The 24,258-nt window shown below is 44.6% G+C and overlaps 1 protein-coding gene across 1 annotated transcript in view; it reads right to left on the bottom strand.

The window, feature by feature from the left end:
- Nucleotides 1-24,258, bottom strand: part of LOC126425220 (activating transcription factor 3) — a 522,996-nt gene that overhangs the window by 292,559 nt on the left and 206,179 nt on the right. The gene's annotated exons all lie outside the window — the stretch shown is intronic.

Genomic DNA, 24,258 nt, shown 5'->3' with positions numbered 1-24,258 from the left:
ATTACCTCCACCCCCGACAGGAAGGTACTGGTTCTTAGCTCCATAGCATTTTTTTTAGATAGAAAGTCATATGTATGCCAAACTTGGCTCAATTCGATCCGGGGGTTTAGAGGAAGCTTCTTACAAGTGACTTCGCTCGCATACGCACGTGTCACAGATATTACACAAATATTTAACATATTTTAAGATATTTTTACGTATATTTCACCTCTATCTGTATCGAATTTCGCCATGCAGTTCCGTTTTCACGCAGCTAAATGTTTGTGACATCATATCTCCTGAATTGTACGTCGTATAGTGATATAATTTTGCAGGTACATCCAGCAGTACATGTGGATACCGTCTGTGAACAGAGTGATGCGAACAGAGTAAGTTGTAATGAAGCAGTCAGTGCATGATGTAGTAGTTTTGCACGCGTTTCAGTTTTAATGAAGTCATATATCTGCTGAACAAAGTCATAATTTTGCTGGTACGTTCAGTGGGAATGCTGTCTAAAAAATGAATTGCGAATACAGTTCGCAGTAAGGAAATAATAAATTAAAACGGTATGCCTGATGCGGCAGTTTTACTGCAAGAACAGCAAAAATATAATATGGGATATACTTTTTTCCACTCATTATTTTCTGGGGTTGTCAGAGTTGCATATAGGCTTGTCGTAAGTCAGTAAGTAGTCTCGTTCTCAAATACGAGATGAATATATTGTGTCTACTTGCGTCTAGTGATCTACGTTTCTTTTCCACACCACCCCCACCCCTTTGACAGGTAGGTGGTTCTTAACCCGACATCGTCTCTTTCCAGAAACTGATATGTTCCCAAGTCTGGTTGGGACTGGATCAATGATTTAGAAGTGGAAGATGCATACAAACACACATACATAAACATACATGCATACATAAATATTTATAACACGTATGCAAGTATGGATTCAATTACCATCTTCCTCTCCTAAACACTATTCAAAACTTTGTTACAGTGTACCATTCAGGTGAAAATCAGAAACATAACACAGAATTAGCTTTGATCCTCCTGTACTATGTGGCGTTTCTTAAAGTCGAAGTCAGTAAAAAAAAATTAAATTCTGAAGTCCCATGTCGTATGGTGTTACAGTTTTGTAGGTAAATTCAACAGTATATGCGATTACAATCTGTAAAATGTGTCGCGAATAAAAATTAAAACGCCATGCCTGATGGGGCAGTTTTATGGAACGAACAGCGAAAATGTAGTAAGCGAAAATCTTTTTATTCTCATTACCTTGTAGGGGTTGTCAGCAAGAAAAAGTTTTGTGGAGGTTTGAAATTACGCGTAAAACATGCTGTAGGTCACCAAGTGCTCTCATTCTCAAATACTGTCTGAATAACGTCTGCGAATTCGCACGTCATGGGCTACACTTCTCTTCGCCCTTACACCCATGCATTTGATACGTAGGTGGTTCTTACCTTCCACAGCGATTTTTTCAGGATTGTAAGTGATGTGTGTACCAATTCTGGCTGAAATCGGCTCATTAGTTTAGGAGGAGATGTGGACTATACGTACATATATACAGGGTGAGTCAGGAGGAAAGCTACATGCTCTGAAACGTGATAGTATTAGTAATTCTGCACAAAGAACTTCACACGGACAAATGTCCTATTCCGAATAGTTTCCGAAATGCAACGCATTTAATATCAGTTTCCTACGTTTTCCTCGAATAACTGGAAGAGCGCATCCTCCAGCGAAAACGGGCAGCAGTACAAAATTAAACAACATCAAGTTCCCTATAAAAATATGGTGATCATTTTTTCCCTAGGGGTAACAGATTGCGCGAAGAGAGCGCGAGAATGTTGACAATCTCGCACGACGCTCAAGTACTGTAGCGTAGGCAATTTATGTAGGCCAAATAGAGGTAGTTTGACGAGTTGATAGACGCAAGTGCCCTGTATTAAATTGTTCATCCCAACTTCCTCTACACTACTGTGGTACGCTGTAAAGAATGAAACTATTAGAGTAATACCCAACATAAACAACAGTGTACATTAAACGTGTTCTATCTAGGAAACCATTCGGAATAGTGGATATGTTCATATGAAGTTTTTTGTTCTGAATCGCTAATACTTTCACCCTTCGAACCATGTACCATTCTTCCTGATTCACCCTATATATATATGTGTGGTCAGAAAATTTCTGAATCGCTTGTAAGCATGTTGCAGGGAGGGTTGTACTGAGATATGAACGTTACGAAAAAAATTCGCTACGTTGCGCCGTTTCCGAGTTATTTAGCATTGAAGTTAGCCAATCAGATCGTCGCGCGTGTAAATTCAAGTTTCAGCTAACGAGTCAAAGCACTCGTTGGGCAACACCGCCCCTGGCAGGCCGCCTGAATGCGAGCGCGCGACGCCCCGATTGGCTGAATTCTACGCTAAATAACTCGCAAACGGAGCAACGTAGCGAATTTCTTTCTTAACATTTATGCCATAGTACAAACTGCCCTGTAACATCCCTACAACCATTTGACATATTTTCTGACCACTATATATATATATATATATATATATATATATATATATATATATACGTCCATTCTTACAATACAGCCGGCTGGAGTGGCCGTGCGGTTCTAGGCGCTACAGTCTGGAGCCGAGCGACCGCTACAGTCGCAGGTTTGAATCCTACCTCGGGCATGGATGTGTGTGATGTCCTTAGGTTAGTTAGGTTTAATTAGTTCTAAGTTCTAGACGACTGATGACCTCAGAAGTTAAGTCGCATAGTGCTCAGGGCCATTTGAACCAACCATCTTGCAATACGTATGAACTTGCAGTATCCCCTTTTCGTGTGAGTGTGACCGCTCTTCTCCCCTTTTTCGCCGGCAAAGAACAACTAAGGGGAATAGACCAACACCTACGGCAACATCTACATCCTCATTTGTTTACCGCCAACTACTTACGGTGTGTGGCAGAAGGTACTTTTGATGCGACTATCTTCGCGCCCCCCCCCCTTCCCCCCCTCCCCCCGCCACCTCCTCAACTACTCCCTCTACAATGCCATTCACGGAAGATATGATATGAAGATATATAGCAAGTGCGACTGTTGACAAACCTCATTATGAGCTCTAGTATTTCTCTGATAGTTCTCGCTCTTGTCATTTCGAGACGCTTGAAGGAGGCAGTAATGCGTTGCCCGAATCATCTTTTCGCGACGCGTCACACCTCCGCGACGCCCTGCTGTTTACGGAGCGCGCCGGCCGTCGTCGCTTGGCCCTCTCTCTCGCTTTCATTAATCCAACGCGCCGACGGCGCCACACTGAAGAGCAGTACTCGAAGAGTCGGACGAACACGTGTTTCGTGAGCCACTTCCTTTGTGGATGAATTAAGTGTCCTATCAAACTGACTCCGATATCTGCTTTTTCTGCTATTTGTTTCACGAAGTCATTGCTCATAAGGTCGCTGCGAGGGTAACTTTCACAGACGTTTTACGTTGATTTACCGCCAATAATGCAGTAGATCAGCGGCATATCTCTTCGTATCCGCCACTTTCTTTTACGTTCAGTGTCAACCGCCAGTCGCCGCACACCACGAAAGTTGATACGGAAGTGACCACAAATAACATAATTAGGTGCTCAGGTCGCTTAAGTAACACAGGCAGCGTTCCATGGCGCCCATTTCTGAAATGCCAGAATATTTGCGGAGCTTGTTTACGGTGCTTGATTTGTTTTCCCCCACGTGCGTCCTCCTTCGCTGACAGACGGGTGGTAGACAATGGCGGCGTTAATATTCGCCACGGGACCACACGCGTAGTCGCTCCAGCTATTTCCGTCCGCCGTCCTCTGGCTCTACGACAACTACTTTGTTTGACACATTTATAAGACTGCATACACTGCTCGACAACGACGGATGACATGAAACACAGTACACACGTAACAGAGGTGGAGCGGCATATTTGTAACGAAAAATGGTACAGATTTCACCACAGGGGAAAGTGGGATAACGGACATAAATAACGTTCATGTTTGACACAGGTCAGACTCCCAACATAAGATCGATATCGAACTCTCAGTGAGGAATTTGCCGTCCTAGGTCACTAACGAGTTATTCATGCTGGCTACTAAACTGTTAAGAAGTCCTTGGGGGATATTGTCCCACTTGTCTGTCGTGGCGGTTACGAGTTATAGCACGGGTAAGAGAGAGAGGTGTCTGTTGAGGAAGAGGTCTGCCCGGAGCATCCCAGGCAGGCGCCAGCTGCAGGGTTCAGGTGTGGATAACACGCAGGCCACTCCGCACCTCAAATACCTTCACTTTGCAGTGTGTCCAGCAGTCCTGTGTGGATGGCCGCTGTCGCTGATAAACAGCCAGTCGGACACAACACAGCGCTCAACAGATGCATGTAATCTCCCTGCGGTATGACTGTGCTGTAACTGTGCTTCGTCCAAAGGTATGCAGCAGTGTTCGGGCATTGTGCATAATGCTTGCCCACACCATAACACCTAGGCTATACCGGCGATGTTGATGAACATTCTGTGTCCCCCCTCTCTGTCTTTCTGCACAGTAACTGGTGGCCAGAATCTGCTGCCACAGTGAACCGGGATTCGTCGGAGAACGTGACTCCGTTGCTGACGCTACCAACACGCTCCCTACACCGACCAACTCCCGGCTGAAGTGGGCAGCAGGCAACCCGGCCTGATCGAACTGAAGTGAAATCCTTCTGCCAGAGACACGTCCACCGGTAGCGGCTGCATCGATCTGCCTGGGACTCACACGTCTGTCTCTTCCTTTTCGCCACTCTTGCGGTCAGCTGGTCCACCTACCACCACGTGCTTTCGCGTAGAGCGTAGCATATCCACCTTGATCGGTCTTAAAAAATCGCGAGATGACACTTTTTGACACAAGTTGCCACAGAAGTGACACATTGACAGGCTTCGAGCCGCCCAGATGCTCGTCCGCTATAGTAAACGCTCAGAAGATGTCTTGCCGATATGTTGCCGTACCACACGGATCGGCTCCACAAAAGTCTTTGTCAGACAGCGTACTGCATGAACTGTTGAATGCACATAGAGTGTTCGTGCACAGGCTTCGCTATAAATAACGGGTCCCACTCTCTACATTTCCTTTTACTTTCACTGGTCCGGTGTTCTGTGGCAATTGTCGGTTGTTCCAGCAGTTTGTGTGTGTGTGTGTGTGTGTGTGTGTGTGTGTGTGTGTGTGTGTGTGCGGGAGAGAGAGAGCGAGAGAGAGGGAGAGATTACACAATAGGTTAAGTTTTGCAGTCGGTGATCCATATCTGTGATATGGATACATAATCCGTGACCAGCACAGCAAACTTTTCTTTACATCGATTTCTGCCTTAGTGCTGAACGATCGTCAGATACCTGTTTTGTTGTTGTTGTTGTCTTCCGGACATTGGTGTGATGCAGCTTCCCGCCCTAATCTGCAATGCGCAACTCTACTCATCTAGTCTGTCGCATAACTACTGCAACCGACATCCATTTACTCTGTGCACAACCCTTGGCCTTCCTCTGTACTCCCCCCCTCCCCGATTTTTCCCTTCCCCACTAACAAATGGTTCAAATGGCTCTGAGCACTATGGGACTTAACTTCTAAGGTCATCAGTTCCCTACAACTTAGAATCCCTACAACTTAGAACTACTTAAACCTAACTAACCTAAGGACATCACACACATCCATGCCCGAGGCAGGATTCGAACCTGCGACCGTAGCGGTCGCTCGGTTCCAGACTGTAGCGCTTAGAACCGCTCGGTCACGCCGGCCGGCGGACAATAACAAAGCAGTACGAGAGGGCAATGGAAGCTTGTGAAATACGGATATCGCGCAGAATATACAAGATCAGTTGGAGTGAGGAGGTGCTGAGAAGAGCTGGATAAGATCGGCGGACGTTGCTGACAGAGATGAACAGGGAGCTAAACTAGATAGGGCGGACTGCCTTCTAGTAGAGGCAACTGAACGTTTTATTCCAGGGAAGACAGTGAAGGGCAGAAGAAGACACCAGGTGCTAGACAGCGTCAGTAGACTGCACGGAGGGTACCAAAGAATTTGGAAGAAAGCAGAGCACTAGGAAGAATGAAAAAGTCTTCACCTGCCACGACACCGATAACCAGATGATGATGGTTCTTATCTCCAACACCAAATCAACATCTCCGTAATGTCTCAGGATACGTCCCGTCATTGGATCCGTTCTGCTAGTCAAGTTCCTCACCTCCCTCGTCCTCCCCCTCACATACCCACTCAATTTCCAGCACTCTTCTGTAGCACCACATTTGAAAAGCGTCTGCTCTCCTCTTGCCTGAACCGATTATCATCGGCGTTGCGCCTCCATGCGAGCCTACACTACACACAAATAACTCCAGCAAGAATTTACATCAGACGTTCACACGTTGCTCTGTTTCAGAAGTCTCATTGAAATATACGAAAAACTGGTGTATAGAATCTAAGGAAGACCAATAGGTATGCATCTATACAATCGTAGCAGTTCGAAATAAGATATCAGTGTCGTTCTGATGAGGCTGCTTTCCAAACTATTTTATGGTCCAGAATGAACGATGAGTACTTTTGTTTGTATACGCCGTATCTGGCGCTGCTACTGTTTCGAAATAAAAATTTAAAAAACTTGAAGTGTTTATGTATGGCAGTTGACTTGCAGTTTTATTGTATTTATTGTTTTATTCTTGATGGTTGGAAGTTGTAATAAAGACATTCCCTACATCCTGAAAGGGTGGCTCCTATCTGACATATCCTTGTAGTAGCGAAGCAGTTCTATGTTTTTTCTCTAACCATTCATGGTTTAAGTTGACTTTGTTATACGTGTATGTACAATAATGACACGATTTAATGGTATTTCGTAGAATACTGTTTCATCTATTTCGTACATGTATCTTCGACGTTACGTTCTGTATCTCGTTACACGCACACACAGTAATTTTTCTAAAATTTTATTCGATAACTTGTAATTTTGACTTTCTGTCACGCAGGATGATTTGAAAACTGGTTTAGGTAACACGAAATTAGACATCGATTAAATAAAAAATGAATCTAGTAGCTTTGGCTGTTTCTAAATCGAAAATATAAAAAAAAACCTAAGGTAATCTCTGATTGGATGTATGTTTTTTTTTAATTCGAGGGAGAAAGGGAGGGACGGACGGACTGACGTATACGGATATTCAGTAATTGCTGAACAATGCAGGATATCGAAGTATGGATTTGGAACGTGCCAGTTCAATATGGGGTGAATATCTGTGGTATGGATACTGATCGTAAGTCTTACGCTAGATGTGGAAAAAGGTCTGGGGAACGGCATCACAAAACAAAACGGATGCACTTCTTACACAGTGGCTAGATACAGACAGAACAGTGGTTTCGAACCACTGCTTCCAGTTTGCCAGACTTTTGATTCCAGAAGGCGAGATTTTTCTACAGATATTAATAACGTTTATGTAGGACGATGAAGACAGAGAGAAAACAAGAATAAAATTGGAGGCAGAGCTTACCATTAGCTTAGAACGACAGCTTGCGACAATAGGAGACGGTCAGCAGTTGATGTCGCTTACCTGAAAGCACAAAGAAAAGCATTGTTTAGTTAATGTTCCTTTGGACTGCGTATATAACACTGATTCTTTTGCATATTCCGTTATAGTCGGATAATTAGAAGGATTTTACGAGAGCGAAGCAACAAAGTATAGCATTTCGTGAATAAATTGTAAAAAAATTGCCTGGAGCTACATCTTTGTTTTTCTGAATCCGGCACTTGAGCGTCACGTTCGGGAAGACGAAAAAGTCGGCCCAGTTATGTTAGCCGCATAATGTACGAATGTTACAGTTTCCATCTTGCAAGCCCCCACCCTCGATGACAGGACGCCACAGTCAGTTGAAGGTTTCGCTGTTTCTTCACACTTCCTCAGCATGCCTACCCACGCTTCGAGACAATAGCAGTTGGCTTGGTTCCAGCATGGCGGTAGGCCCGCTTCAGAGGAAGACGGGAGATGAATGACAGGCGAACAGCCGACCACCCGCGAGGGCAGAGGCGAAGCCCCGCCACGCGCGACCGTGCCGCTGTGCGTGCCACTGTCGAAGTAGCCAGACCACCGACGGACTCTGATCGATTCGCCACACGTAATTATGAGCCCCGTTCCTCATTCTCACTTTTTCTTTCTCGCCAAGCTGCTCTAAACTGACGACCGATGTCCGTACACAACGGCCTGTCCGCCGAGAGACGTGCATTGCGGAAAAGCACACTCTGGAGCTCGCGTAAACGAACCAGCAGCGTCGTCATAAGGACTGTACCTAAAACTTATCGTTGTGGAGGCCCCAGTAAAGACAGCTCCCCTCCCACTACCACCAAACACAGACCGCACTCACACTGTTCGCGTCACGTGGACTTAAATCTAAAAAATGGTTCAAATGGCTCTGAGCACTATGGGACTCAACTTCTGAGGTCATCAGTCCCCTAGAACGTAGAACTACTTAAACCTAACTAACCTAAGGACGTCACACAACACCCAGTCATCACGAGGCAGAGAAAATCCCGACCCCGCCGGGAATCGAACCCGGGAACCCGGGCGTGGGAAGTGAGAACGCTACCGCACGACCACGAGCTGCGGACGGACTTAAATCTTATTCTCTACTTGCTGAGCAGAGGTGTACCAGCGTGACGCCTCGAGCATACAGCGTACTGTCCGTCGGAAGACGTCCATTAGGATGGCAGCAGCGGGCGGAACACATAAAAAACTACTCGCTGGAACGGAATCCTATACACTGTTCAGAAGAAGTAGGGGAGCACGAGCATCGACGTCCGGTATGCCAAACATGTTTTGGTACACGCGGTACCCGTGATCTTATTCCGTGCCTTGAGACCTTTGCAGTCACTCGCCACCTGTTGGCTATCACGCATTACAGTGCCAGGTGAGTCCTCGGATACCGGTGTCCCAGGGTTTTCTATTCAGGTGCGCGGGTGGCAGCTGTCACTTGTGGACGTTGTACTCGAGCGGGCACACTTCGTCTACATGCCATAAAAATGACAGATTCGCCGCTGTGTCCTCGTTGCCACACGCTTCATACGGACGGACATTAACTGATGTGTGGATCATTTGCAGGGGTGTGGTGGGTGCTTCAGAAGATGCTTGCCTTTCTTCTAAGTACGGCCCCCCATGCCATTACACCGCAATCTCTTCTGTTCCCAGATGAGACACACTTCCCACGTACGAAGAACAATGCTGTGATCTGGATAAAAGGCCTCTCGACCTCGTACTTGTTCCATGAAGCTGATAAGAGTGTTCTTGATTTTTCGACGTTCCTGCATGATCGCTTTACTTTTCTCGTGCACCACCCGCGATACCGTCACTACCGTGCCAACATTTTGGGTAGCGCCTTCTTCGATCCCCCCTGCGGCTTGGATGTCCCAGGTATGCGAAGGTGATTTCAGTGAGAATGTGTAATACCAGAACTCGATCCAATGTACCGGCAAAATGCAATGTTCTTCGCGAAGACGTTCAAATGGCTCTGAGCACTATGACACTTAACATCTGTGGTCATCAGTCCCCTAGAACTTAGAACTACTTAAACCTAACTAACCTAAGGACATCACAAACATCCATGCTCGAGGCAGGATTCGAACCTGCGACCGTAGCAGTCGCGCGGTTCCGTGAAGACGTGCTTGGAACATGCCTGACTGCCTTGGGATTCAGTGTGCGTCTACTCACAAGTTGGTGGGACGCGGATGCGATTTTGTCTGTTCTGTCACGAGGCCGTCTTCTTTATTTTCTATAATTTCCTTTTTATTTTGTTTGTTACTGATGGTAATTACACATAATTGTTTTTCGCCTGGAGGGCGTCCTATGTGATCTCAACAAATATACGTGAAATAAATAAATAAATAAATTAGTATGATAACAAAGTTGGTAGAGCAGTAGTCCGCGAAAGCCAAACTTTCCGAGTTCGAGTCTCGGTCCGGCAAACAGTTTTAATCTGTCAGGAAGTTTCATATCATCGCACACTCCACTGTAAAGTGAAAATTTCATTATGGCCTTCGACTTATCTTAGAAGATATATTAAGGAAAGCCAAACCTACGTTTTTAGCATTTGTAGACTTAGAGAAAGCTTTTGACAATGTTGACTGAAATACTCTCTTTCAAATTCTGAAGGTTGCAGTGGTCAAACACAGGGAGCGAAAGGCTATTTTCAATTTGCACAGAAACCAAATGGCAGTTATAAGAGTCGAGGGGCATCAAAGGGAAGCAATTGCTGGGAACTGAGTGAGACAGGGTTGTAGCCTATCCCCGATGTTATTCAATGTGTTATTGAGAAAGCAGTTAAGGAGACAAAACAAAAATTCAGACTTGGAATTAAAATCCATGGAGAAGAAAAAAAAAACTTTGAGGTTCGCCGATGACATCGTAATTCTGTCAGAGACAGCAAAGGACCTGGAACAGCAGCTGAATGGAATAGATAGTGTCTTGAAAGGAAGATATAAGATGAACATCAACGAAAGCAAAACGAGTATAATGGAATGTAGTCGAATTAAATCGGGTGATGCTGCGGGAATTAGATTAGGAAATGAGACGCTTAAAGTAAAGTAAACGAGTTTTGCTATTTGGGGAGCTAAATAACTGATGATGGTCGAAGTAGAGAGGATATAAAATGTAGACTGGCAATGGCAAGGAATGCGTTTCTCAAGAAGAGAAATTTGTTAACATCGAGTATTGATTTAAGGGTCAGGAAGTCGTTTCTGAAAGTATTTGTGTAGAATGTAGCCATGTATGGAAATGAAGCATGGACGATAAATAGTTTGGACACGAAGAGAATAGATGCTTTCGAAATGTGGTGCTACAGAAGAATGCTGAAGATAAGGTGGGTAGATCACGTAACTAATGAGGAGGTATTGAATAGGATTGGGGAGAAGAGAGGTTTGTGGCACAACTTGACTAGAAGAAGGGATCAGTTGGTAGGGCATGTTCTGAGGCATCAGGGGATCACCAATTGAGTACTGGAGAGCAGCGTGGAGGGTAAAAATCGTATAGGGAGACCAATAAACTAAGCATATTGAGAAATATGTAGGTCGCAGTAGGTACTGGGAGATGAAGAAGCTTGCAGGGATAGAGTAGCATGGAGAGCTGCATCAAACCAGTCTCTGTACTGAAGACCACAACAACAACAACAACAACAACAACAACAACAACGACGACATCTACCAGCAGGACAATACAACGTGTCACACAGTGTACGTGCGCAGTTCAAAGAGCACCAGGACGAGATTACGTAGTCCTCTGACCACCAAACTACTCCTATTTTAAAACCAGTCGATAACCTGTTGGACCACCTAGATGGGGCTGTTGGCGCCACGGGAAACCTAGCACAGCTTGTCACGGCAGCGCAGTCAGCATGGCTCGACACCCCTGTCGGTCCCTTCGAGATCCCAACCTCCTTGACTCCCTTCCCGTCTGTCTTGACCTGCGGAAGGTGGTTGTTCCGGCTTTTGACAGGTGGTCACATTAATGTGAATAGGATCAGTTGGACCATCGTCTTCTTTTCTTTTCTTCATGTTATAATGTTAAAGTGAATGCAAGAAATCTTTTGTGTACATTGGTAGCGTTCCAGCTAGTGTATAAATACTTCGCGACAAGAACGTACAGTGTGACAGCTGCTTCAAAATGAGGTTACGTTTGACAGATTTCGTTGATTCGCCTCGTGCTTTACTAACAAACCCCTGGGTTGGAGCCGGCCGCGTTGGCCGAGCGGTTCTAGGCGCTACAGTCCGGAACCACGCGACTGCTACGGTCCCAGGTTCGAATCCTGCCTCGGGCATGGATGTGTGTGATGTCCTTAGGTTAGTTAGGTTTAAGTAGTTGTAAGTCTACGGGAGTGATGACCTCAGATGTTAAGTCCCATAGTACTTGGAGTAATTTGAACCCTGGGTTGGAAACTGCGGATTTGACAAACAAGTTTGATAGTTACCAGGGGCTTTCAGCGATGGTGCACTTTGTTGCCGTCTCTTCTGTTCTTCCGCTCCTGATTACCCACACAAGTGCTCTGGTGCGGCACGTCGAGTAAACAGCGGCCTGTCCATCACAAGGCGTCCATTAGCGGCGGAGGAGAGAGGAAAAAGAAGCGGCGCGGGCAGAAGCAGAGGCACGGCGAACAGCTTCCTGCCGCGTCCCGTCCGGGCCATTACAGCCAAGGCCGACCGCCCCGCCGCTAAGTGAATTTACAGCTCCACTGTTTTGCTCCTATCTCCCGCCTCCCCACTCCCACTATCTGACTGCACAGCGGGCGCAGGGGTACACCCGCTGTGGGCTCGGCTGCTAGATAAAAAGGAGGAAAAGAAAGGAAACGCAGAGCGGAAACGTTCAGCGGGGGGCCCACTGCAGCAATAACCACAGCAACAGGTGTGCGGAAATTACTGCACGGTACGCGATTTACGTTCTACGCTGCAGATACACACTTCTCCGACTAACAACACTTGTCGAGACGGAGACAAGACATAGAGGGGAAGCTATCTGACTGCTTTCTTCAAAATCGAGAATGGACTCTCATGCTTTAGCGCACTGAGATTAAAAAAAGCTTTGTGCCGGAACAGGGTTCTGACAGAGGGCTCCGAATACGATTACGAACAACACAAACTGGAATTATCGGAAAGTAGATTCCCTGGAGAAGGTGAACCAAGGACAGTCTTTCTTTCGTGAACAGAATGGTCAATAAATATACAAGGTGATTCCGCGACGTTGTTAAAAACCTTTAGGAGTGATGCAGAGGACCAAATGTACCAATTGGATCAAAGAGACTGAGTCGGAAGTTATAAGTGAAAATCTTTCTGATACCTCTGACAGCGAACCTCTTCTATTGCAAGCTCTTTGCTTTCCATGTTTTGGCAGGAGGTAGTATGGAACAACAAAATGAGAAGAAATGTCCAGTAAACGTGGGATCTAAAGCGCATAGCTTAAGACAGTAGTTCGCAACCTGGGGGTAATTACCCCGCGAGGGGCAAAATCAAGTTTTCTGAGAGGTAAAAACTAAACGATTAGATTCGGTTTCAATCACGAAACTAAATTATTTTCAAAAAATCATTACTATTATCACAATTTTCTGAATTAGTAGCATTAGTGTGATTGAGGTTATAGGTTCTTCACGTAGTTCACCCACTACATAGGTATATTGTTCTTTGGTCTGTACATTGTTCATGACAAAAGTGATACATAACAGATGCTAAATATCACAAGAAAATGTCTTCTCCAACTTCTAGATAGTACGTCTTCTCCAAGTTGTAAATAGTACCTGCAGCAGTCCAGAAATTGCTTCATTGCTCCCTTCGAGACAGATGAATGAATTATTTGTCAGCACGACAAGCAGGTAGTAGTCAATTACACTACTGGCCATTAAAATTGCTACACCACGAAGATGACGTGCTACAGACGCGAAATTTAACCGACAGGAAGAAGATGCTGTGATATGCAAATGATTAGCTTTTCAGGGCATTCACACAAGGTTGGCGCCATTGGCGACACATACAGTGTGCTGACATGAGGAAAGTTTCCAACCGATTTCTCATACACAAACAGCAGTTGACCGGCGTTGCCTGGTGAAGCGTTGTTGTCATGCCTCGTGTAAGGAGGAGAAATGCGTACCATCACGTTTCCGACTTTGATAAAGGTCGGATTGTAGCCTATCGCGATTGCGGTTAATCGTATCGCGACATTGCTGCTCGCATTGTTCGATATCCATTGACTGTTAGCAGAATATGGAATCGGTGGGTTCAGGAGGGTAATACGGAACGCCGTGCTGGATCCCAGCGGCCTCGTATCACTAGCAGTCGAGATGTCAGGCATCTTATCCACATGGCTGTAACGGATCGTGCAGCCATGCCTCGATCCCTGAGTCAACGGATGGGGACGTTTGTAAGACAACAACCATCTGCACGAACAGTTCGACGATGTTTGCAGCAGCATGGACTATCAGCTCGGAGACCATGGCTGCGGTTACCCCAGTTACGCCAGTCACAACTCTTGATGAACTGTGGTATCATGTTGAAGCTGTATGGGCAGCTGTACCTGTACACACCATCCAAGCTCTGTTTGACTCAATCCGAGGCGTATCAAGGCCGTTATTACGGCCAAGTTTTTATGGGTACTGATTTCTCTGGTTCTATGCACCCAAATTGCGTGAAAATGTAATCACATGCCAGTTCTAGTATAATGTTTTTGTCCAGTGAATACCCATTTATCATCTGCATTTCTTCTTGGTGTAGCAATTTTGGTGGTCAGTAGTGTATTGAAAATGACAGTCACAATCGCATTATTTATTTTGCAATTTACACCACTTGGTCGCTCGTTGGAGTCGTCACACTGCCTGTGCACAATTGTCCTGAAGATGACGCCATCGTGGGTTGAAACCGGTTGGCGGCAAAATAAATAATGCGATTATGACTGTCATTTTGACTAATTGATTATAAGTAAATCAATCGCTGTTATCTCCACACAATTGTGTTGTCTAAAACTTGACTATTGTAGTACTGTACATAGTTCTGTTATTAAGTGGTTGGATACAAACGCATTAGCAACCTGAAGTCCTCCAGTTTTTGCCAGGAGTGCAGCAATGAAGTGATTTACGAGCAGTAAATACAGGGAACACATACCAACTTGGTTCATTTTAAATGGGGTGCCGTGTGCGGGTCAAGCAAGTGCAGCAATGGAGAGGAGTAATGCAGGGGAAGTATGTTTTGTAACAAGTGCCTACCCTCATCTGTCGATAGTCAGTTTTCTTTCCTGAGAAGGAGTTGTGGGTAGCACTTGCGGTGCACCACGAATTACTTTGTCACTCCTTCTAATACACACACACACACACACACACACACACACACAGAAACTAATTATCATTCATCTTTCATCATTTTAAAAATTCAAAAATAGAATTGTTCCAAAGGAATGTCTGATTGCACTCAGGCGTAATGGTCAAAGAAAGATTGGAAATCACTGGAGGTACGGCCGCTTGTTCACCTTCCTAGTGTTATTCACATCTCTCCTACTAAACAAGTCCTCACAGCTCTTAAGGCATGCATTTTATAGCCCATGTTTACTTCACAGCCACCTCTCAAAATACGTAAAGCAAGGAGCGCGCAGTGGAAGAGGTCCACTGTCAGAGGCATCAGAAGAATTTTGGCTTATAACTTTCGACTCGGTTATCTCCGTACCAGGGTCCTTTACCTCAAATTGATACAGTTACCTGCTCCCTCATCCCTGAACGTTTGTAACACCATCACGGAATGACCCTGTACATTTACTTCTATACTGAACAAGCTACCTTACGGTACCGTGTATTCCACTGTCACTTAAGTTCCCGTTCCAGTCGCGAGTGGTTCACGGAAAGAACGAGCCTGCACGGAAGCTGAAATCTCTCATTTTGCGTTCGTGTCTTTTTGTGAAATATACCTAGAAGGAAGAGGATTGATCGACTCTTCTGAAAAGTACGCTATCGCAACTTTGGTTACTGTATTAAAGAGACTGCCTACACTACGCTTGTCCGTCCTCTTGTGGAGTATTGCTGCGCGGCACGGGATCCTTTCCAGATTGGACTGACCGAGGACGTCGAAACAGTCCAACGAAGGGCAGTTTGTTTTGTAGTATTACGAAATTCTGAAGAGATCGTGACGGATGTGATATGCAAGTTGAGGTGGCTATCATTAACACAAAGGCGTTTTTCGTTGTAGCAAGATCTTTCCTCGAAATTTCAACCAGCAACTTTTTCCTCCGAATGCGAGTATATTTTGATGACTCCCACCTACAAAAGGAGAAACGACCATAAAATAAGAGAAACCGGAACTCGCACGCCGCAGTGTCTAAGCGCTGTCGCCTGTCGGAGTCATAACCAATAGTAAAAGCCTCCTTTGCCTCTGACAAAAGCTATTCCCTATGACGAGATCTATCACCCCTAGACGTCTGATCTCTCTCTTTCTCTAATTCATATATAGTCGAGTGGCGAGAGCTGCAGAGTGCCATGGGAGGGGCCCGGGTTCGATTTCCGGCCGCACCGGAGATTTTCTCCCTCGGGGTCTGGGTATTGTCTTCATCATTTCAGTCCCACGTCAGTGACGCACAAGCAGCTAAAAGTGGTGAACTAATAAAGAAGAACTTGACCAGTCGACCGGCCTGGCTGCCGACCCCGGCCGCGCGCACGTTTCATATGTATAGCCAGGCTGATATCAGCTGCCCCTACCGCTGTCATCTTATGCTACCTGCAGTGTTACATTTGGCATTCATAAACGACGTACGAGATTTTCGTATTCTCCCACACAAACAATTAGTCCTACAGAGAAAATAAGACGTTCAAAATGTGTGTGAAATCTTATGGGACTTAACTGCTAAGGTCATCAGTTCCTAAGCTTACACACTACTTAACCTAAATTATCCTAAGTACAAACACACACACCCATGCCCGAGGGAGGACTCGAACCTCCGCCAGGACCAGCCGCACTGTCCACGACTGCAGCGCCTTAGACCGCTCGGCTAATCCCACGCGGCAAATAAGACGTTTTTCTAGGAAATTTAATGCAGACAAGTTTGTACTAAGGCCGTAGTTTTCGAGTTATTCATGAAAAACGCATCCCCCCTTCTCCACTCGGCCCTCACCGGTCAGGATTTCTAATACGTTGTTCATGGCACTTCCTTCTACGACTGTGCAAGTATTTGCGACTGCGCCAGTATTTCCCACATTCGACTCTTTTTGGTCTTCACTGACTGGCATTACTGGGCCACCGGCCTAGTCGGGCACTTATAAGCTGTAAAATTGACGTTTGTGTAAATTTAACTTAACAATTTTGTGAACTTTAACAGCATAAAATAAGCAATTAGATCGTCGTATTTGTCTGGTCTTCTGACTACGAAACCACTGTGTTTCTACTGGTTAAGATTAAATCGAATTGTGAACATAATTAATCGAACATTTACAAAAGTCGTTTTTCTCACATTACCATCACGGGAACGTTTAAATTATTAATATTAACGAAGTATCCCACTACTCTGGCTGCGCAATAGCCCAATCATCATCATCATCATCATCATCAGTTATCTGCTACATTAGCAGGTCCTTTGCATCTTCATTTTCTGCGATCCATTGCTTCCTTCTTAAGGCTGCTGTATGTTGTACCGTCCATCATGTCATCCACTGTCTGGAATCTCTTACTTCCTCGCTTCCTTTTCCTTTCTACATAACCTTCTAAAGCTGTTTTTATCAGTCCCTCATTCTTTCTTAATATATGCCCAATCAAATTTCTTTTTCTTCTCTTTATTACATCTATTAACTGTCTTTTCTCTCCCACTCTTCTCAGTACCTCTTCATTTTTTACTCTGTCCATCCACCTTATTCTTTCCATCCTCCGCCATGTCCAGATCTCAAAAGCCTCCAGCCGTTCTCTGTCTTTCTTCCTCTTAGTCCATGTTTCAGCACTCATCCAGAGTTCTCTGTACAGACCGCTGCAGAAAATTCTCCTTTTCTTATGAAACGCCTCTTTTTATCATTGCTATCCTTGTTTTAATTTCTGTGGTGCACTTCCAGTCGGTGTCTATCTTGCTTCCAAGATACTTAAAATTTTGCGTAATTTTTGTTTCCTTATTTCCTCCTATTGCCAATACTTTTGTTTTATTTGTGTTAATTTTCATTCCATATTTTTTTCCGTTAGTTTCAATGGTGTCCACCATATCGTGTAATTCTTTTTCCCCTGTGGCTTGAAGGACCATGTCATCAGCAAACCCTAAAGACCCTACTCTTCTTCCTCCAATTTCTATGCCTTTGTCATCTAATGAGCATTGGTCAACCATATTTTCCAAGTAGAGGTTGAAAACAGTAGGTGATAGACAGCATCCTTGTCTTACTCCTTTTCCTAGTCCGATCCAGTTTGTACTTTCTCCTCTCACTTTAATTGAGACTTTTTGATTACGATGTAATGAGTTTACAAGTCTTCTGGTTTTCCAGTCAACTCTCTTTTCCCTCATTATAGACGCCAGCTTGTCTAGTCGCCAGCTTGTCCCAAACCACAAACTCAAATGCCTTTTTTAGATCGATGAAGCACATATACAGGTCTCTTCCTTTTTCAATAAACCTTTCTCCCAAGATTCGTAGGAGCCCTATTGCATCTCTGGTGTCTGTACTCCGTCTAAAGTCAAACTGCTCCTCGACAAGATTCTCCTCCATTAATTTTTCATTTTTTTTATTAATTATTCTTAACATCACTTCGGCTGCATGTGAAACGAGGCTGATTGTCCTGTGCTCGCTGCATTTCTTGGTTCCTTGTTTTTTCGGTAATAGAATCATTATTGTTGTCAGAAAGTCCTCAGGCCATTCACCACTGTCATATATTTTATTACATAACCTCAATATTTCTCTTATTCCATCTTGGTTCAAGCATTTTAAAATTTCTCCCGGTATCGTATCTGTACCTACCGCTTTGCCATTTTTCATTGCAGCTATGGCAGACTTTACTTCTTCCATTATGATGGTCGGTCCTTTCTCGTCATCACTTACACTGTGTGTGATTCAAGTTCCAGAGTTTCTGGTTTGCTATTTGTGTCATATAGCTCTTTTTTTAGATATTCTTCCCATCTCTGGAGGACATCGTCACGATCTTCGTACACTACCTCTTCGTCTTTACTCAAAATTTCCATAGCAGCACTTCCTGCTCTGTTTTGTTGCCATGTCATAGTCTTCACTCTGTTGTACAGTAAGTCGTATCTTCCCTTCCTGTCCAGTTCTTCAATTTCATCACATTCCTCTTTTAGCCATTTTTTCCTAGCCTGCTCTGTTTCTCTTCGCAGTTCATTATTTAACCTTCCGTATATCTTTCTTGCATCTTCAGTGTTCTTGTTTTTCAATTTTCTTCTCTCCTCCATCTTGGAAATCATTTCTTGTGTGACCCATGGTCTTTTTGAACTTTTCCCTTTTACATATCCTATATTTTGCTATCCTGCTTTAATGATTCCTTCTTTCAGCATGTTCCAGTACTCGTTGGCATTATCAGGTGGTTCTTTGTCTCGTAATGTGTTTAGAAACTCCCGAGACAGCATTTCTGTAATTTGTTCCTTCTTGGATCTTATCTTCTCTAGATCCCACTTCTTCATCATGGACGCCTTCTTCAGTTTTTTCATTCTTATTCATATTTCTGCCGTAAGTAAGTTGTGGTCACTATTAATATCTGCACCTGGTAATGTCTGCACCTTCTTGATTCCATTCCTGTCTCTTTCTTCTACCAGTATAAAATCGATTTGGTTTCTATATTTATCCCCTGGTGATTTCCAAGTGCAGAGCGTCCACTTGTGGTTCTTGAACCATGTGTTTGCCGCTATCAACTGCCTTTCCCTGCAGAAGTCAATTAGCCATTCACCTCTATCATTTCTCTTTCCAAGACCATGACTGCCTATTATGTTTCCCTCTTTCCTTTTTCCCACAATGGCGTTCCAATCCCCCATTACTATTCTGCAGCATTTTTTATTTTCGTCCATTATTCTCTCTATTACAGTCTACGTTTCCTCTACAATTTGGTCATCATGTTCTGAAGTTGGCATATACACCTGGACAATCAGTAAATCTTTTTGTGGTCGTTTCAGCCTTACACCAATAACCTGGTCATTTGCATAGTCTACATATTCCACACATTTAGCCAATTCCTTTGTCATAATCATTCCTACTCCATTCATTGCTTTTACTTCTCCTCCTAGCACAACACGTATTCATCTGACTGCAACTCTCCATGTCATTCCATCTTACCTGAGCAACTCCTACGAGGGCCATATGATTCTTTTCCATCTCTCTCTTAAGGTTTTCTAGTTTTCGTGCTTGTAGCAGAGTTCTAACATTACAGGTACCAATTCTCGTTTTGATTTATTGCCTCCTTTCAAGTAAGTTGTCCCCCCCCCCGAGATCCGAATGGGTGACTATTTTACCTCCGAACACTGATTTAACATGAGAGGAAGCCATTTTTGTGCATTAAATGGAAACTGCACTATGCAGGGAAGATAATCTGCGGTGGTATTCCGCTGCCTTCCGCAGTTCTGGAGGCCGCCCCTAACATGGGATACAGACGCCTTTCGCAGCCGCCCGCTCCGGGTCAGACGCTGCATGAGAAGTATAGGCTGGAAAATGAAAGACCCCTAGCCCTCGAAACCTAATAGCGTCAGGGCCGGAAAAGAACAAGAGCTGGCCGAGGGTGGCCAGATAGGAAAGATAAAAGTGAGGAGCCTGGCATAAGTAAATGGAAGCAATGCCAGGACTCAGCTCTGCGCCCCGTGGTCGCCAGCCACGTACTCACTAGTAGGTGTGAGTCCCTGAGGAGAATAGCCCAGTCAATACACACCAAACATGATCGGCTACCTGGAATAATACTTGCAGGTCGGAAATTTTTCTACAGTGGTATTAGGGAGCGCCACGAACAAAATACTAGAAATATTGACTGATGAGAGATCATTGTGGGATGGAGGTGCGTTTGAAACTGACTTTTTCCATGAATAACTCGAAAACCGTACGTTCCAGCGAAAATATAGCCCAATACAAAAATTTTCCTACAAAAAGGTCCTATTCATTTTATCTGTAGGACTAATAGTTGCGCTTAGCGTGAGTGAGAATACGAAAAACTCGAGCGTGGTTTACGAAGGGTATGTATAGCATTGCAGGTTGCATAAAGCGGCAGCGGTAGGGCCATGTGAATACCGTGTATAAACGTGGGCAAGTTGATGAGGCCATTAAGATGGCGGTTCCGTAACGAAGGAAGCACAAGTGTCAGATGTTTCGAGAGGCTCTGTGTGGAAGATTTGTGCAGCACACAAGGAATGGGGAGAAACATCATCCGCTAGGTCACAACGCAGACGGAAGGTGTGTGTTGGGTGATCGTGATGGACGGTCATTGAAGAGGATTTTGACGGAAAATAAAAGGATGACAGCTGCGAAAGTCACTCGCGAACCCCGTCAGTACCGAAACACCACCAAGAGTGCTCCGAAAGCTGGGAATTGTAAGGCGGGCTGGAAATAAAAAACCAGTCGTCAGTGATGAAAACGCTCGTAGCAGGAATAGGCGGTACCGATGCCACGAAACCTGGACTACAGAACAATAGAAGAAAGACATTTGGTGGGATGCGTCTTGTTGCACACAAGTGTATGTCCGAAAAGTGAAGCATGGCGAGGGCTGCGTGATAGTTTGGGCAACAACATCGTGGTATTCCATACGGCCGACTGCTGCTTTGCAAGGTCGCATTACCGCCGAGCACTCGGACGCGCGGCCGCCGTCCATGCAGCTCGCTGATCACGTGACCACCAGGATGAGCTGTCGGCCACGCCTCAGTGTTACTGGCCCTTCGTGATGTACTTTCGAGAGAAGAGTGGACGATCGCCATCCACCTCCGTCACCGTTACTAAACTTTCCACTGTCATGCAGAAAGAATGGTGTACTGTTCCCTCGAAAAACATACAAAACCTATATTTATCCATTTCGAGACGACTTTCCACTGTCATGCAGAAAGAATGGTGTACTGTTCCCTCGAAAAACATACAAAACCTATATTTATCCATTTCGAGACGACTGGAACGCCGACGATTTTCCTACACCGATTTAGGCACGCTAATGTGTTTTTCGTGTTTCCATATTTTCCTCCACCCCCTGTCGACAAATTCCACACGATAATGTTTAATGTGAATTTGATCTACGTAACAGTGAAGTAACTAGCTATATAACTAATTCAGGGCGTTTGACTATTACAGCGGTCAATAAAGGGTAGTGAAACAAGTAAATAATCCTAACAAACAAAGATCAACAAAGCAATGGCTTCTCCGATGAGTGCAGTCACAAAATTGTGAATGTCTAAGGTTACGTATGGATGAGACACAGTTCGCTCAAAGGAGACGCAGGAGCATCAGCACACGTTGGTGTGTCTGTTCGAGAATACGAAGCACGAATCTGTGTCGGTCTCTTCTCTCCCGACATCAATCTGTGGTTTTTTTTGTGTGTGCGCATTTAAAAGTTTCAGTGTATTCCAATCCTATTCTATGCTGGACTACGGGAGCGCATTAGGGATGGCTGTCAGTGCGTTCAGAACACTCCCGAAGGTTCTGAATGGGTGCAGGCAACAATGAGGAGACATGCTGAGGCCCGGCTTCACACGGACAGTAACCACCTGGAACACCTGTGGCGCATATCTGCAGTTCGGATCGTCGAGGACTCTGTCACTAGTTGCTCGTGTACCGAGTCGTAATACGTCGTACTGGGGATATCATTGGTTTACGAACCTATGTTTATTCCTGGTATTCGCTTATTTCGTTATCCTCTACTCGCCACTTTCGTTTGTGCCTGGAATGACTGCGCCATGTGAAGTTGAAGTATCTTCAGTAGTCCAGAATGAGATTTTCACTCTGCAGCGGAGTGTGCGCTGATATGAAACTTCCTGGCAGATTAAAACTGTGTGCCCGACCGAGACTCGAACTCGGGACCTTTGCCTTTCGCGAGCAAGTGCTTCGGTAGCTCAGATGGCAGAGCACTTGCCCGCGAAAGGCAAAGGTCCCGAGTTCGAGTCTCGGTCGGGCACACAGTTTTAATCTGCCAGGAAGTTTCTTTATCTTCAGTAACATCAGACAACAAGCTGACCAAGATTATCTACACAAACAGGAGATGAGTTACTGTCTTATGCAGAAACGCAACGTATTCAAAAACAGAGAGAGCTCATTGCAAAGTATGTACTATAGTGACTGGAGAGAAGCGACTGTTAGCAAAAAATAAGAAAGACGAAACCCAGCAGCCCATCACTTGCAGCTTTCGTCGGCTTTTGCGGTAAGATGTTCCGTTAGTTTTACATCTACGAGACAGCTGATTAAGATTTGCGACTAACAGCGATGTCTATCGTAAAAACGTTATAGCATGTCTCCAACTATGAGGAGTGTCGGAGTGTCTAACTTCTTCAGAGAACCTACAGCACGTATACGACAGTCTTTCGGAAGTTCGGAATGTCCTGTACACAGAAACAATGAGCAAGAATTACGCAAACGTGGAACAGTACAGCAGTCAGCTTTCGGCTGCGGCCACGTGCTGAAAGCGTCGCCGCAGGCGACTCGACTGCCGTGAGACGGATCTTCGATCACAGAACGCAGTGCCCCTGCGAGCCACGCTACGCCGCAAAACTGGCCTTCACTGCGGGTAGAGGAGCAGCGTAAGTGGGCTCTTCGTGAGCACTATTGATATCGCCGCAGAGGATATAATCTTAGTTATGACTCATTTTGCAACTGAAAAATGGCTATGTTTTCAGCAAATACGTTTGGTTTATTACGGTATAATAGTGCCACTCCTTGACAAAACATGTTCTTTGATTACCGCTTTCATCACTCACGGGCATCTCTAGATCCCTTAAAACCGGTTCTGTGATCTCGATGTACTATTATCCAGTAATAAATTGCAGTAATATGAGGGTTACCCTCGGTTACCACGGCATATATCGTAGTATAAATGTTTCGGTATCTTTAAAAACGCCATCATTACTACGACTGCTGTCTCCTTTCAGTGTTTCGATTTATTCTCCCAGCTACCAGACATAATTTTGTCATCAGTCTACTTGCCAAAAAAATAAAAATAAAAGAAAATTGAATGCAGCTTTCTGAGAGGAAATACTTGAACAGTAGAAATAGAAAGATTTTACCTGTACCGTGGGAGTACTTTTACCAATCTGGTATGCAGTGGACTAATATCCAGACTTAAAGTACATTTACCAATTCAAAACCCCACAACAACATTTTTGGCCGGTTTTTTTCCATCAGGGAATAAAAGAGCACAATGCATTAAGTGTAGAGGATAAAGGGGCTATTAAAACGAAGTTGTTTAAGAAATTACTTAAAGGTGCCTGGTAAGCAATGTATCTATACTGTGAAGAATTTGTGGGATAACAGTGAGGTTTCTGTAAATAATGGAACGCTAATAGGAGGGCGTGCTGAAATCTAATGCCTCGGAATTTTTTATGTGAAAGTCTCGAAGCTTTTTACATAAAACAAACGTCATTAATGGGGGTAGGACGTCAAACAGGACGACTTGGAGCAGGAGAGACACCACAGGACATTTTAATTTCCACTGTCTATACTTTTAAAAATAAATTCATAAAACTTTGTCAGAATGACCAGAACGTAGTCAGGATTTACAGTTATAGTGGTGGAAGTTCAAAAATATAAGAAAATAATTTATTTTTTTACATTTGTATTTGACCTTTTTTCACTTACCATTGGCTGCATTTGTTGCTATAGGTACACTTTTCTTCATAAGTAAGGGCGATTCTTT

The sequence above is a fragment of the Schistocerca serialis genome, chromosome 10 (genome assembly GCF_023864345.2).
Source record: "Schistocerca serialis cubense isolate TAMUIC-IGC-003099 chromosome 10, iqSchSeri2.2, whole genome shotgun sequence".
NCBI classification, from domain to species: domain Eukaryota; kingdom Metazoa; phylum Arthropoda; class Insecta; order Orthoptera; family Acrididae; genus Schistocerca; species Schistocerca serialis.
Note: the sequence above shows the minus strand (reverse complement) of the source record. Positions and strands in the feature narration are given on the sequence as shown.